Genomic DNA, 13,751 nt, shown 5'->3' with positions numbered 1-13,751 from the left:
GCTCAATTGATTGGTTTACGTAGCACTTGGAAATGAATTTAGGGAAGAACCTAGGGTGAGTCCGTAAAACCAATGTGCCTTTATGGATGATAAAGAAAGGGTCCTGCACTGACAAAGCTTGGAGTTCGCTGACTCTTCTTATGGAAGTAATAGCCACTAAGAAGGCAGTTTTATAGGTAATGTGTTTAAAAGTAGCTTGATGCAAAAACTCAAAGGGGGGGGCCCATGAGTTTTGCTAGCACAACAATGACATCCCAGCCTGGCGAGGGATTAGAGATTGGATGGTGTAGTCTCTTCACTCCCTCCATGAATGCTTTAATGACTGGCACTTTCCACCATGAGACTTTACTTTGAGAGGTGGTGTAGGCTGATAAAGCTGCTAGGTGGACTTTTAAAGAAGTAAAGACCAACCCTGAATCCAACAAGTGGAACATGTATGTTAGAATGTGTGATGGAGTATATTCTATTGGGTTGATCTGTTTAGATTGGCACCAAATGACGAATCTCTTCCACTTGAGGAAATAACAGTGTCTGGTGTTTGGTTTCCGTGCTTCCTTTAGGATTTCCATACACCGCTGTGGAAGATCGAGGTGTCCGAACTCTATGACTTCTTGAGCCATGGTGCCAAGTTCAAATAGTGAGGTTGTGGGTGTATCGTTGTCCTCCTGTGTTGAGTCAACAGGTTGACCTGGTACGGGAGCTTGATGGGATCGCACATCGCCAACTTGCGCATATGTCGATACCACGGTTGTCTCGCCCACATAGGAGCAACTAGGATGAGGGTCATCTGATCCCTGTGTATCTTGTTCATTATTCTGCTGATTAATGGCCCCGGGGAGGGGGGGGGGGGAGCGTAAGCAAATTTCCCTGACCAGCTCATCCATAGGGCGTTCTTTTTGCAGTCTGGTTGAGGGAACCTGGACGCGAAGTCTGGCCATTGCTTGTTTTCTCTTGTAGCGAACAAGTCTAGAGAGGGGTAGCCCCATAGAGAGAAGATGTGGTCTACCACGTCCGTGTGTAGTTGCCACTTGTGTTCTTCTGGCAGAGGATCTCTGCTGAGAGAGTACCCTAGAGTGTCGAGTACCCCTGGAACATGTTGAGAGGACAGGGACATCCCTTGTTTGAGTGCCCACCTCCATATTCTCTAGCCAGTTTGGACAGATTTGGAGAGTGTGTACCTCCCTGTTTGTTGACATAGAACGTTGCGGTGGTGCTGTCTGTCAGGACTTGTACCGACTGGTTTGTTAGGTGGTTCTCGAAAGCTTGCAGTGCTTTGAAGATCGCCAGTAACTCTAGTAGGTTGATTTAGTCCTGTGCAATAACTTGTGACCACAGGCCGTGTGGTGAAGGTAGTGGGCCCCCCACACGGAAAGTGACGAGTCTGTTGCGCCAACCGCTAGCGCCTCCGGTCTGTGGAAGGGTTTCCCCTGGAGCAGATTTTCCCTTGACCACCAGCTTAGGTTTTGAACCAGTGTAGGCGAAACAACCACAAGATCGTCCCAATGACCACTTGCCTTAGGCCATTGTTTCGCCAAACATTCTTGCATTGGTCGCATGCATGCGTGGGGGAGCAGGTAAATGCACGATGCCATCATTCCTAACAGACACATAGCTTTGCGTATGCTTATCTGGAGACCGGCTTGATACTAGGGTATTTGCCAAAGCATGTTTTGTACTCTTTCCATGGATGGAAAGGGTAAGCCTGTCTTTGTATCTAACACAGCTCCTAGGAACTGTTTTTGATGTGTTTGGTACCAGACTTGACTTTTTCTAGTTTACTGAGAAGCCCAATTGGAAGAGAAGGTCTATGTTTTTTTGCATGTTTATTTTGCAAAGATGGTAGGATTCTCCCGTGATCAGCCAGTCATCCAGGTAGGGGTACACTGGGATTGCCTCCCTGTGAAGGTGCGCGGCCACCACTGCCAGTACCTTGGTGAACACCATTGGAGCCGAGGCTATCCTGAAAGGCAGCACTTTTAACTGGTAGTGCTGGTCTGCTACTTTGAATCGCAACAATCTTCTGTGTGCTGGGAACATTGAAATATGAAAATAAGCATCTTTCAAGTCCAATGTTGCCATGTAATCCCCCCGTTTTAACAGAGGGATTACTTCTAACGTTGTCATGCATAATTTTTGTGGCTTGACAAATTTGTTTGCGGGACGCAGGTCTAATACCGGGCGCATGGTCAGATCTTTCTTTGGAACAAGGAAGTACGCTGAATAAATACCTTTGTTAACCTCGTCGTACAGCATGATTTCGATGGCGTCCTTGAGTAGAGCTTCGACTTCCTCCACCAAGATGAGTTGTTCCTCTTTTGACAGTCTTTTCTGGCGCGGGGGGAGGTTTGATGGGATTCCCTGGAGTTCCATGCAGTGACCTCCCGCTACCATCGATAGCACCCACTTGTCTGATGTTATCCCCTTCCATGCGTGGGCGCAGTGTGAAATTCGTCCCCCGACTGGGAGGCATGTGAGGGGACAAGTAGCGGGGTGTCATTGCTTGGAGGGTGTTCCTCCACCTCTGGTGGGGGAAACTCTCCTCTTTCCGCGACCTCAGCGCTGTCCCCTGGGATAACCCTGGGATGCCTGTTGGTTATTGCTCCATGAGGAACCCTGGCTTTGACTATAGCTGGTGCTTCTTTGTGCGTTTTGTACACGAAACAGGGCAAAAAATATTGCCTCCTCTTTGGCTTGTTTGTTTGTTAGTTAGTTGGCCAAGGGACTTGAGTGTTTCATATTCGTCCTTGGCAGACTTCAGCACGTCCTCAACTGCCTTTCCAAATAAAACATTAGGCTCAACAGGCATGTTGAGCAGGGTAGCCTGTGTCTCTAATTTGAATCCAGACTGTCTAAGCCAGACATGGCGTTTGAGGATGGTGGCCTCAGCAATAACGCATCCAGTGTTATCTGCTGCATCAAAATTGTTCTTAAGTAGCAGGCTTGCCGTTGCTCTGCCTTCAGTAGCCACAAGAGAGAGCTTAGATTTGAGCGGTTCTGGCGCTGATTCTGCCAGGGCTGTAACTTCATCCTACTTAGTGGAGTCATAGCTTGCTAGCAAGGTGGAGTTATTAGCAATTTGTGCTTGATAAAACGACGAAGATGTTATTTTTCTTCCCATTATATATAGTTTTTACTCTCCTTGTCCGGAGGAGCTTCGGAGGAGGCCAAGGGGGTACCCGCTCTCTTTCGGGTAGTGGTAACTACTAGAGAGTCTGGTTTAAGTTGGCCCCTTATATACAAAGGGTCAGAAGGTGCTGGGTGGAAAAGCTTTTCGATTCTAGGGTTTACCGCCCTAGTCTGATTAGGCATTTCTAGAGAAGGTTGAATCTTTCTCTGTACCGACTTGAGTAAGGGGATACATTGAGTTGCCAGTTTTATGTCCCCTAAGATGTTTTCAGCGAAATCTTTATCTTGCTGGATTTCCTGTGTCTCGATACCAAAATGTTCAGCAGCCCTGAGAAATATGTCATTAAACAAGGGCTGGTTGTCCACCGGGGAATCGGGTAAGGGAGGGTCCTGCAGGACTGGAGAGTCCATGGCAAAGACTACTGACTCCGTGTCACCCTGATCGTCCCCTTCACTGACGTCGTCAACCCCGACGTCATCATCATAATATGTATTTTCGTCTGGGTACTCATCAGCTCCTACATCTAGGTTGTAATGGCCAGTGGAGAAGCGTGGTGCCTTGTGGACTGGTTCTTCGTACAGTTCCACTGGGGGGTTGAGATCTCTTTCCTGACGGAGTTGTGTAGACAAATGGGACTGAGAGGCCACAGGTGTAGCCTTAGAGCTTGACGCCTGGGTAGTGGCAGGTGCGTTTGCTAGGCTTTGAAGAGCCTGGGGGTATTCTTCAAAAAAAATTGCAAGAAAGGTCATACATTTCATAACCCTATCTATATCCTGGGCAGACCAGGTTGCTGAACTGGGGATAATCCCCAGGTAGGTATATGTCATGATGCCTACCCCCGGGCATCTGGATCGAGTCCATCAGCCCTGGGAGCAGGCATCCAGAAATTTATCAAAACCCCAACAGCCCCGGCTGGGGCCTGTTTGGGTTCCGTCCTGGCGCCTTAGGAGCAAAGCTCATAATAGGAATCAGTCCTGGCGCCACAGGCGCCAGGCTCATAGACATTACTTACCTCATGCAGACCATGCTGCAACTGAATCCAAGCCAACGTGAGGCTTGGATGGGACTATTTTGTTACAGGGACTATTTTTTAGTCGGGTGTGGTTCTGGGGAACTTCTTACATGGAACTACTTTGGAGGCTATTTAAACCACGCCCGATCAGCAGCACACGCTTCACGTTATGCTGCATTCTGCAGCGTAACGCTCACCGTGCCTGCAAGCCTGCATCCAGTCTTCTGCCACGCCCGCCTCGAATCCGGAGCTCCTAGGAAAAGGGGAAAAGAAGGAGAAAAGGTTAGATAACGAACATCATTTTTATTCCTTACCTGATTCCGGACACAGCACGTCTCCGAGCCTGAAAAGAACATTATTCCATCACGCGTCGCATCGCCAGCTGCAGTGCCGCGTTATACTCACCAGTCCACAGCATCTTTCAACTCGGCGCTCTCTCTATCTTTTTCGTCGTCGAACTCCCGCATCTGGGGAAAACCAAAGAAACAACAAGGTGAGCCCGGAAGCCGACAAATATCATCACTCACCATCGACTTACCTGATTTATCACCGGAGGCATTACCCTTTAACATGCCACATCTTCATATGCCACACCTATAAAGGGAGAGAAAAACAACAAATTAAACTCAGGCAACTTTACTGGACAGTGTTGGGAAATACAGACTCATACCCAAACGCCATCAGCTACCTCCAGGCAATATTCTTTTGGACCCAGTGCAATTCTAAAAAGGGAATGGAACAAGAGTGAACATCGGACATAGTGAACTCTTTTGAACTTTATAAGCCCCGGAGTCAATAGCCGGAACTCCTCTAGTACCTTCAAGCCAGTGAAGTAACTGGTATCTACGCGCCCCTGCATGCCACGCAGGATGGAGAGCTCATCATTTAAATACATAAGGTGAGCTTACTAAAAGGAAAAATCAGAGGTGACTAGTGGGGAGATCGGGAGCAGCGGGGGGTCCTTGCTAAAATCCACGGGTGGCTAAATCCCTTTCTCCACTTGCAGGAGAATACTTCTTCGGGTCAAGCAGACAAAACTAGGCGGGCCAGCCAAACAGTCATCTCTGCACTACGCATCACGTTGGTGGAGACCGCAGCTGTCCGGGTCCGACCGACGACCCTGTGGGAACTAGGGGAGCGTAACAGAACGCGAAGCCTATCTACAAATCCCCACCCGGGCGTAATGGAAACCTCAGAAACCGACCAACTAGCCCTATTGCTAGGGGAACTTAGGGCAGAAGTGCATTCTGCGCGCCAAGAAACTAATGCCCTCAGGAGAGAACTGATAGTCTCAAAGGAGCGCACTGATGATTTGGCTAGACAACTGCTGCAAAACCAAGCTGGGCAAACACCACTACCTGGACTCGGGGGGAATCCAACCCCCGTTTCATCGAGCAATCCTGTGCAAGTGGTTCTACCAGGGAGCATTCCTTTAGCTCCACCCGAAACCTTTGCTGGGGACCCGAAAAGGTTTGCCGTGTTCATGAAGCAATGCCGCTTGCACTTTTTATGCAGACCTGGAGCTTTTCCAAACGACCAAGCCAAAGTAGCCTTTGTACTATCATACTTTAGTGGCAGCGCAGCGGATTGGTCAATTCCACTAGTCAACCAGGATGACCCTCTTCTTATGGATTTTCAGGGTTTTCAATTAAGCATGGAAAGACTATTCACCAGACGTTCACAGAGAAAGGCCCTGGATAATGAACTTTTGTCCCTACGACAGGGTAACCAGGATCTGCTAACCTATATCACAACCTTCAATAGGTTGGTGGTGGAAACCGGATGGCCTGAGGCATAACGAATTACATTATTTCATCGTGGACTTCAGGGTGAACGCAAAGATGTTCTGGCCCAAGTTGTGAATCCACCTCAGGATTGCGCAGAATATATAGACTTAGTGGTCCAATTAGACCACCGCCTACAGACTAGAAAAGCTGATCGAGCTAAGTTCGAAAATCGGGTATTGGTTAAACCCAATGTTACCCCAAAAGGAACAGATGCATCAGAACCTATACAGATCGGGGGGGTTAAGGCACCCTTAACTCAAAAGGAAAGAGAAAGGAGACAGCAGATGCAACTGTGTCTGTACTGTGGGGCCTCAGGACATTTTCTATGGGATTGCCCAATAAAACCATCCAAGAAAATAGTCGGAGTTGCTGACAAAAAAAAACCAAACAGAGCCTGATTCGGGAAACGACCACACCCGACAAGCGTAGAGGTCCGCTTGGCGAGCTTAAAGAAGGACACTCAGACCTCGCACCTAAATCATACCAATGGTCCTTATTAACCCAAGGCAGCCATCACGTATGCACGCAGTAAGGGCAAACATTGATAGTAGGGCCGTAGGAAACTATTTGGACCACAAATTGGCTTCTAGGATGAATCTGCCTCTTTGCAAAAAGACCACTTCTGATGTCATCACCACAGTCGACGGAACTGAGATTGCCTCTGGACCTGTAACTCATTCCACTACAGAGATGACACTGTTGGGTCAAGATGGGCATCGAGAGACTACTGTGTTTGATTTAATCAAAGCCCCGCAGTTCCAAATAATACTGGGGATACCTTGGTTGGAAACACATAATCCTAGTATTGATTGGCGAGAGAAGAGAATAACCTTCCCAGATTGTGCACACACCTGCTACCCGGAAAAGACCTTGAACAAAGGCCTGGCCACAGTTACTAGCCCAGCAGTGCAGTTACCTCAGGAATATCAAGAATTCCAAGACGTTTTCCAAAAAGAACAGGCAAACACCTTACCACCTCACAGATCATACGATTGTCAAATCGATCTCATACCCGGTGCACAACCTCTATGCAGTAGAATCTACGCCCTTACGGAACCCGAAAACCTTCACCTACGACAATACTTGGACCAATACCTTGCTAATGGCTTCATTCGTCCATCCAAGTCCCCTGCATCCTCAGCTTTATTCTTCGTGCCTAAAAAGGAAGGTGTCCTTAGAACGTGCATAGACTACCGCGCATTAAATCAGATTACGGTGAAGAACCGATACCCATTGCCTCTGATCCCCGAATTACTAGACCAAGTAAAGGATGCTAGCATCTACACTAAATTGGATCTTCGAGGGGCATATCATCTGGTACGTGTAAAAAAAGTCGATGAATGGAAGACTGCCTTTCGCACCAAGTACGGATTATTCGAATATCAGGTGATGCCCTTCGGGTTGTGTAATGCACCAGCAGCCTTCCAGTATTTTATGAACAATGTCCTTCGTGAACTCATTGACGTCTGTGTTGTCGTATACATAGACGATGTTCGGGTGTACTCCTCTTCAGAATCAGACCATGTTAAGCACATTTGTGCAGTCCTCGAGAAACTATGCCAGCATAAGTTATATGCAAAATTGGAAACATGTGTTTTTCATGCTACAGAAGTTGAATTCCTTGGATTTATCCTGACTCCAAAAGGAGTTCGAATGGACTCTCGAAAGGTGGACGCGATTCTCAAGTGGCCATCACCCAGTTCAGTTAAAGGGGTACAAAGCATGCTTGGATTTGCTAATTTCTACCGCAGATTTATTCCGGACTTCTCACATGTTGTACACCCCATCACAGCACTTTTACAAAAAAACAAACGCTTCTTATGGACCGAAGAGGCTGACAAAGCCTTCGAAGAGCTAAAATTGAAATTCACATCGGCACCTGTCTTAAGGCATCCACGCCCCGAGCTTCCATACATAGTTGAAACCGATGCATCCAGTTTAGCCATGGGGGCTGTCCTATCCCAGAAGGATCCCGAAACCGGTCAACTTCATCCAGTAGCATTTTGGTCCAGAAAGTTCTCGGCACCCGAGTTAAACTAAGCGGTTACCGATAAAGAGCTGTTAGCCATCAAATCCGCCTTTAAGGCTTGGTGGCATTATCTCCTTGGTGCCAGGCATACCATCACTGTAATCATCGATCACAGGAATTTGCAATATTTGAAGACAGCCAAGGCCCAATCATCACGTCAACTTAGGTGGGCATTATTCTTTGCAGAATTCGATTTCGTGATCACTTATCGACCAGGTTGTAAAAATGACAAGGCAGATGCCTTATCATAAATAGGAATGGGAGAAGCATACTCGAGCCCAGAACCGGTACCTATAATTTCAGAAGAAAGAATTCTTGCCATAACTGCTCTACAGACTCTGGAAGATATTCATTTGAAAATCCATCAACTTTTCAATTCAGCAGCCCTGCAGGACTGGGTTAAAAAGGGCCCAGATTATTCAGGCCTAAATCAATGACCTACCTTACTATCAAGGGCGTCTATTCTTACCACACAAGGAACTACAGGAACTAGTCATCTCCAATTACCATGATGCTTTGATAGAAGGGCACCCAGGTATTGCAAAAACGGAAGCTAAAGTTAAGACAATTCTGGTGGCCGACCTGGCGAAAAGACGTAAAGTCAATTGTACTGTCTTGTGGCATCTGCGCCCAAAATAAAAGTCAGAAGAAAAAACCAGCTGGTCTTTTACAACCTTTAGATACTCCACCCACACCATGGCACACTTTGTCTTTGGACTTTATTACAGATAATGGATTCAACACCATTCTAGTTATTGTAGATCTTTATTCAAAGATGGCCCACTTTATTCCTTTAAAAGGATTACCTTCCGCTTCAATTTTGGCCAAGGAATTTCTCTAAAACATTGTTCGAATACATGGATTTCCTTCCGTATTGATCTCTGACCGAGGTAGTCAGTTCATTTCGCAATTTTGGAAAAAATGTTGTCAATTGGCGCAAATCGACGTAAGGTTATCAACAAATCACCATCCCCAAACCGATGGTCAGACGGAGAGGACCAACCAGACTCTTGAACAATACCTACGTTGTATGCTTCACCAAACCGAAAGTAATTGGAAGGATGTTTTATGGATTTCTGAATACGCATACAATAACTCAGTACATTCAGGAACCGGACAAAGCCCCTTTTATACCATATATGGACATCATCCTCGAACCTGAGAACTCGATTCGCCCCGGCACTTAGAAATGCCGGCAGTTACTCATCTGTACTCAACTATTACACAAGCTTTTAAGAAGGCAACCGTTACGCTCACCTGGCTCCCACAGAGGCGTCGATCGGAACTGGACAGCTGCGGTCTCCACCAATGTGACGCGTAGGGCTGAGATGACGGACTGGACTGGCCCACCTAGCTTCGTTTCCTTGGCCCGTAGGAATATTCTTCTGCAAATGGAGAAAGGAAATTAAATCACCCGTGGAGTTGAGCGTAAATCCTCCCACCCCCGTTGTTCTACCCACAGATCACCTTTGATGTCCCCTCTTATAGTCTCACCTGATGGTTTGAAAAGATGAGCTCTTCATCCTGCATTGAGCGCATTGAGCGCAGGGGCGCGTTGATAACCAGTTGCTTCACTGGCTCGAAGGAATTGGTGAGTTCCAGAACAATATTGACTTCGAGATTTCCGGCAAGACGTCGCAAGTATAAAGTTCGTAAGAGTTCAAATGCCTGACTTTCACTCTTGTCCGATTCCTTGCAGGTTGCAGCTTGACCATAATGAAGAGTTCCTCCTGGCAACCGGTAGTATTCTGGTAAGGGTTTGTATTTTCCAACACAGTTCGATAAAATAATGTCAATATGTAACCAGTTGCCTTCTCCCTTATTCAGGTGCTGAGAGAAAGTATGAAGTCTCGGGGAATAATACCTCCGGCGGTAAAATCAGGTAAGTCTATTGTGGTGAGGAGGGTTCCCCTTGTTAGTCCCTTTGTATCACCTTGCTGTCCTTTTGTTTCCCCTTAGGGGCTAGGGTTCGGCGAAGTGGAAGCTGTGCCGATCCGTGAAGAGGAATAGTACCCCCGGTGGTAAAATCAGGTAAGTCTATGGGGGGGGTAACTAATATTCCTCTGTGTATTCCCTTGGCTCACCTTGCTGTTCTTGTCTTCTCCTTAGGTGCCGGAGTGCGGTGGGAACATGCAGGAGGATGCGGTGGAACGTGAAGATGCTGCGAAGACCGGCGAGTTCAGCGCGGCGCTGCAGCAGGCGAGGCGACGTGCATAAAATAACTTCTTTCTTCAAGCTCGAAGGCACGATGGATCAGGAATTCAGGTAAGGATCAAAGGTATCGCTCTTGTTCTAACCTTTTCTCCTTCTTTCTCCCTTTTTCTAGGAGCTCCAAACTCGAGGCGGGCGTGGCAGAAGGCTGGATGCAGACTTGCAGGCACGGTGAGCGTTACGCTGCTGGATGCAGAATAACGTGAAGCGTGTGCTGCTCTTCAGGCATGGTTTAAATAGCCTCCAAAGTAGTCCCAGGTAAGTATTCCTCCCCAGCCCGGCCCAAGTAAAAAATAGTCCCTAAGTAAAGTAGTCCCTTCCAAGCCTCTTTTGGCTTGGAACTCTTTCAGCATGGTCTGCATCAGGTAAGTTTGCAGCATGGGCTGTATCAGGTAAGTTTTAATCTATGAGCCTGGCGCCAGGACTGACTCTCCAAATGAGCCTGGCGCCATAGGCACCAGGACTGGACCCAAATAGCCCCTAGCAGGGGTTGTTGGGCTTGCTTAGGATAACTTGATGCCTGCTTCCGGGGTTGCTGGACTTGGTCTGGGTCCCCGGGGGCAGGCATCATGACAGCAACAGAACATTTGAAACAAGCAAAAGAGAAATACAAGAAGAACGCTGATCAACACAAGTGAGACGCCACCATACCAGATTGGGTTTCAAGTCTGGCTGGCTACAAAACACATACCTCTGAAAGGAACTCGGACCTTTAATCCTAGATATTTGGGACCTTACACCATTAAAGCCATTATCAACCCGGTGGCCGTCAAATTAGAATTACCCTCTAATATGCGGATTCATCCCGTCTTTCATGTTTCACTTCTAAAACCAGTTCAACCCGGGATCAGATTAACCAAACCACCTGACCCCATCCTAATAGATGGAGAACCTGAATTCGAGGTAAAAAACATCCTGGACTCTAAAATGGTTAAATCTAGACTTTTTTATTTAATCGACTGGAAGGGTTATGGACCTCAAGTAAGGTCATGGGAACCTAGCGACCACGTTCATGCTCCTCGGTTGGTGAAAAAATTCCATCTGAACTTCCCAGACAAACCAGGGCCAAGGGGAAGAACAGCTTTAGGAGGGGCTTTTTTGGGTGCTGTCATGATGCCTACCCCCGGGCATCCGGATCAAGTCCATCAGCCCCAGGAGCAGGCATCCAGATATTTATCAAAACCCCAACAGCCCCGGCTGGGGGCTGTTGGGTTTAGTCCTGGTGCCTTAGGGGCCAGGCTCATAATAGGAATCAGTCCTGGCGCCATAGGCGCCAGGCTCATAGACATTACTTACCTCATGCAGACCATGCTGCAACTGAATCCAAGCCAACGTGAGGCTTGGATGGGACTATTTTGTTACAGAGACTATTTCTTTACTCGGGTGTGGTTCTGGGGAACTTCTTACCTGGAACTACTTTGGAGGCTATTTAAACCACGCCCGATCAGCAGCACATGCTTCGCGTTATTCTGCATTCTGCAGCATAACGCTCACTGTGCCTGCAAGCCTGCATCCAGTCTTCTGCCACGCCTGCCTCGAATACGGAGCTTCTAGGAAAAGTGGAAAAGAAGGAGAAAAGGTTAGATAACGGACATCATTTTTATTCCTTACCTGATTCCACACCCAGCACGTCTCCGAGCCTGGAAAGAACATTATTCCAACATGCATCGCATCGCCAGCTGCAGCGGCGCGTTATACTCACCAGTCCACAGCATCTTTCAACTCGGCGCTCTCTCCATCTTTTTCGTCGTCGAACACCAGCATCTGGGGAAAACCAAAGAAACAACAAGGTGAGCCCGGAAGCCGACAAATATCATCACTTACCATAGACTTACCTGATTTATCACCAGAGGCATTACCCTTTAACATGCCACATCTTCATATGCCGCACCTATAAAAGGGAGAGAAAACAACAAATTAAACTCAGGCAACTTTACCGGACAGTGTTGGGAAATACAGACTCTTACCCAAATGCCATCCGCTACCTCCAAGCAATATTCTTTTGGACCCAGTGCAATTCTAAAAAGGGAATGGAACAAGAGTGAACATCGGACATATTGAACTCTTTTGAACTTTATAAGCCCCGGAGTCAATAGCCGGAACTCCTCCAGTACCTTCAAGCCAGTGAAGTAACTGGTATCTACGCGCCCCTGCATGCCACGCAGGATGGAGAGCTCATCATTTAAATACATAAGGTGAGCTTACTAAAAGGAAATATCAGAGGTGACTAGTCGGGAGATCGGGAGCAGCGGGGGGTCCTTGCTAAAATCCACGGGTGGCTAAATCCCTTTCTCCACTTGCAGGAGAATACTTCTTCGGGTCAAGCAGATGAAACTAGGCGGGCCAGTCCAAACAGTCATCTCTGCACTACGCATCACGTTGGTGGAGACCGCAGCTGTCGGGGTCCGACCGACGCCCCTGTGGGAACCAGGGGAGCGTAACAGTATAATAGGCAGGGATAGGGGGGGTAGGTAGGCTACTGTATAACTCCTCCTCTTCTTCTATGATAGGATTAGGCTCCTCCTCATCTATGATAGGATCAGGCTGATGTGGGATCTCCTGTGTAGGAATCCTATCAGGTTCCTGTGGGGGAAGCTCTTCCCTAGGTTTGTCCCTTTATCTTGCCCGTCTGTGTTCCTGCCTTTCTGAGAGGAATCCCTGGATTTATGTTTCTCCCTATGATCTGTGCTCTTGGAAGCTGAATTTTTAGAGCTAGAGACCGTAGTAGGGACCTTGGGGACATGTTTCTCCACTGAACAGGACAGTCCCGACTTCCTGGGCTTTTCCCCGGGTGTGAGTCGAGTTACGACTTCGGGAACAGCTTGCGCGGCGTCCTTTGACGTCGGAAGGCCGGGAGAGAGAGTTTTATGTCCGGCATCTTTTTACTTAGCAGGCTTGTCATGAGGCAGCCGCCCGGGGTGCCCAGAGGACCGTGAATCCGAAGATTTGCCCTTAGACGTTAGCTCTCGGCGTGTGACACTCACATCGCCGTGGGGTATGTGCTTGGTGTGGGGGAGTGCGGTGCCTTTGCCGCTGGGTGTCACCCCCACAACAGGACCGCCGGCCTGTCTGCTAGGGTCAGGGGCTTGCACTGGGGAACGCAGAGGTTCCCTGTCACCCTCGCCATCCGAGAGGACGGCGGCGCTGCCGTCGCTGGAAGCTCCTTTGAAGTCCATGGCAGCCTCAGCCTGCATGGCGTGATGGGCCCAAAGTTTCGTACTTCTATCTTTGAGAGTCTTGGGTCGGAGCAGTTTACAGGCCCGACAATGAGCCTTGTCGTGGTTCCGATTCAAGCAAAGGTTACACACCCTGTGCTTGTCGACCCACGTGTACTGTTTATTGCAGGATGGGCAGAATTTAAATGGCGTACGTTCCATATTGGGGGTAGGCAGCCGGGTGACCCAGGGAAGGGGTGGAAAAATAAATGTTGTTATGACCACCCCCCACTCTTCCTACTACAAGACTTAGGCCCGGTGGGCCTTCCGAGGCCGGGTGGTTCAGTCGAGATCTCCGTACGACGGTCAGTCCTGTCCTTTCTTGAAGTCTTTGCCGCGTTGAGGCACAGCGTCGATAAAGGACAGAAAG

The 13,751-nt window shown here is 48.2% G+C and overlaps 1 protein-coding gene across 2 annotated transcripts in view; it reads right to left on the bottom strand.

Moving 5' to 3' along the window:
- Positions 1-13,751, bottom strand: part of ARMH3 (armadillo like helical domain containing 3) — a 1,518,639-nt gene that overhangs the window by 1,341,531 nt on the left and 163,357 nt on the right. The gene's annotated exons all lie outside the window — the stretch shown is intronic.

Source organism: Ambystoma mexicanum, chromosome 8 (genome assembly GCF_040938575.1).
Source record: "Ambystoma mexicanum isolate Mex_15411 chromosome 8, UKY_AmexF1_1, whole genome shotgun sequence".
NCBI lineage: Eukaryota > Metazoa > Chordata > Amphibia > Caudata > Ambystomatidae > Ambystoma > Ambystoma mexicanum.
Note: the sequence above shows the minus strand (reverse complement) of the source record. Positions and strands in the feature narration are given on the sequence as shown.